Consider the following 2,975-nt stretch of genomic DNA (forward strand, 5'->3'; position numbering starts at 1 on the left):
CAGAGACTCAGATAGTGTCCTGAGGACCTGAGTTCAAATCCTGCAACAGCAATTGGTAGAATTTGGATTCAGTAAAATATCTGGAATTAAGAATCTAATGATGACTGTGAGGGAAAGCTCATCTGGTTCACTAATGCCCTTTAGGGCACGAAAGTATCATCCTTACCTGGGATGTCCTACATGTTACTCCAGACCCACACCACAGTGGTTGATTTTTAACTGCTCTCTGGGCAATTAGGGATGGGCAATAAATGCTGCCAAACCAACGGCACACTCATCCCGTAAATGAATAAAGAAAAAAAAAGCCAAGGTTAACTTATAGAAGCAGGGGCTCAATTGATAAGGAAATATCTGTCCTAAGTCTTCTGGACTTGTGGAAAGAACCTCGATCTGATGTCACATCTGAAAGACAGCATCTTCAACAGTGTTGTAATGAAAATGGCAGCTTAGATTTGATATTCAAGTTCCTGGAGTAGGTTTCAAATCCATTAAGTGGCTCAGAACCAAAGCTGATCTTTTAAAACTTTAAGAAATATATATTTGCCTTGATTATAGCACATTTCACGACCACTGGGCACTCTAAAGCAAGCTTGTGTCTAATAAATTAAGTTTTAAAACATAGTTGCAATTGCTTTGCAGATATCCATATAGATTACTACATCAAACAACAAGATTCCACGAGATTGCAGAAACTGGAAATCTGGAGTAAAAACACAAATTGCTGAAAATACTCAGCAGGTCAGTGCTTGCAGAGAGTAAAATTGAGTTGACATTTTCAGATACATGCTCTTTCAATTGTCGTCTCTCCAAAGCTGCAGGCTCGGTGAAATAACAGATTAGTTATCTTTATTGATGAAATCAGTTGAGGAATAAAGCCAGTCAAGATGAATTCTTAGACGATGAACACCTGGAGCAAACGTAATTAACCATCTTGATGAAAAGTTATCATCCTGAAACGTCACAAGTCTTTCTCGGTCGACATTTGATGCCTGAACTGATAAATCTCATTCAAACATCTTAAGCTTTTTTTCAGCACCACTTAATCAAATCGACAAGCAGGGGATGATTTCCTTGATCAAATACTTATCCCCCAGCCAACCTCGCAAAAAACAAGATCTGGCCATCCATCATTTGGCTGCCGGTAGGAACTTGCAGTGTTCCACATTTTCCAGCATGCGGGTTTACTTTGCTTAATTTGACAATACAGTGAAGACAGGAATTATTTACTTGACAAGAAAAACCTTTTGATTGAATGGATTGGAAAAGGTGATTGAATCATGTTCTGATGCAAAGAATGAGCTGGGAGATGTGAACTGACACAACATAGTTAGGTGTCAACATGTGTTAGAAGGAAATGAATATTCACAAAGACCTGCACCATGTGAAACGAAAGCGGAGATTAGGACCTCAGAGGCATTGCTCTTTTCTGATTGATTCAGTAAAGGAGGAAGCGTGTTGGGGAAGGTGGCAATAAAAGGCGCTGAATAATTATAACGTTGAAATATCATGAATTGATCCGAAATTTATGATTTTAATTTAGGGAAAAGAGAACTCTGGATGCATTTGAAGAAAGAACTCATTTTAACAGGGGGTGAGTTGAAATTGTAAGCGAGGAAATTTATATTTGTGAGGAAAGGTATCATTTGAAGTTGGTTGCCATTGGAAATAGTTGTGAATTTTTAAAAAAATCTTTTAGCTAAACTCGGGGGTTGCCATTTTTTTCTGTAAGAAATTATTCCGAGGAGGTCCGTTTGTCTGGGGATTACTGTTTTCAGTTTCGGTTTTCTCTCCCTCTTTTGATCCGCTTCACGTGGTCCCCGGGACTCGCTTACATCCTAGCCGCGGGAACGTGTCGGGAGGTCGGGGAACGATTTACCCAAGGCCGAGGCTCTGAGCTGTGCAGCAGGCCTCGGCTGTGAAAATTGTTTGTATGTGCGGGCGTTGGAGGGAGAAAAGCCGAATTGAAACCTGTCCCAAAGTTCTCGTTCATATAAAATAGTTGGGAGTGATGTTTTATTAGCATTCGTGACAAAAAGTTGTTCCCTTCATCTCAACTGGACCCAAATAATGTTCTTTCAGAGTCTCAATTGTTTTTGTTCTTATTTAAGATGGTGACTTGCCTTTTTGCCTTTTGTAAATTCTATCTGGATTATATGGGTTTGTGATCAAGGCCTTGGCAGTGACAATCACAACCTACTAAAGAATAAAAGGAAACTTATTGTGTGTCACTACATGGTGGTTCTTGGTCTGCACCTATTTTGAACTGAATAAGTGCTGGTGGCCAGAGAATATGTGAAACCAAAAATACTGTGGGTGCTGGAAAAGCAAGAAAAACTCAAGAGTCCTGTCCATCTCGACATGTTGACTCTCTGCACAGATACTGCCAGCTCCTGAGTTTCTCCAACGTTTTCACCTACTTGTTCCAAAGGATATATTTCTGCGAACAATGATTCTTTTTATTTTGGACCAATTTTACAGGTCTCCTTTTATTTTTCATGGGGTTAGAGATGCAAGCCCACTTAATTCAGTGACCTCAAGAACAAATTGTCTTGATATAGTGTGATGGGGGACAGTGACATTGTGGCACTGCTGCTGGAGTAACCCGGAAGTCCAGATTCATGCTCTGCTGACACAGATCTAAATCTCATCCTCTTACCATGTCAGCTGATGAAATTTAAATTCTATTATGAGAGGAATTGACATAAATGTGAAGAGGTTATTCTTGAATTTTATGGGTCATAGGTGAGAACACATCTTAAGAACCAAAGAGGTCTACAGAAGAGAAAAAGATCCTTTGGTTCACCAGGTCTACACTGGTGAAGAACATGTACTTAACTATTCTAGTCTCATTTTCCAACATTTGGTCCACAACCTTGTACACTTTGAACTAGAATTTAGACATGCTGTTGCAATGCCAATGTTAGGAGAGTTTCTGCTTCTACCACCCTTATAGACAATGAGTTCTTGATTCACAT

The 2,975-nt window shown here is 39.6% G+C and overlaps 1 protein-coding gene across 1 annotated transcript in view; it reads left to right on the forward strand.

The window, feature by feature from the left end:
- Positions 1–1,403: 1,403 nt before the first annotated feature.
- The window catches only part of LOC125447134 (zinc finger CCCH domain-containing protein 7B-like), a 75,913-nt gene continuing 74,341 nt past the window's right edge, over positions 1,404–2,975 (forward strand). Inside the window, exon 1 of the mRNA XM_048521276.2 lies at positions 1,404–1,591. The gene's annotated coding sequence lies outside the window, so the exon portion shown is untranslated. The remainder of the gene's footprint in view (positions 1,592–2,975) is intronic.

The sequence above is a fragment of the Stegostoma tigrinum genome, chromosome 38 (genome assembly GCF_030684315.1).
Source record: "Stegostoma tigrinum isolate sSteTig4 chromosome 38, sSteTig4.hap1, whole genome shotgun sequence".
In the NCBI taxonomy this organism is placed as follows: Eukaryota; Metazoa; Chordata; class Chondrichthyes; order Orectolobiformes; family Stegostomatidae; genus Stegostoma; species Stegostoma tigrinum.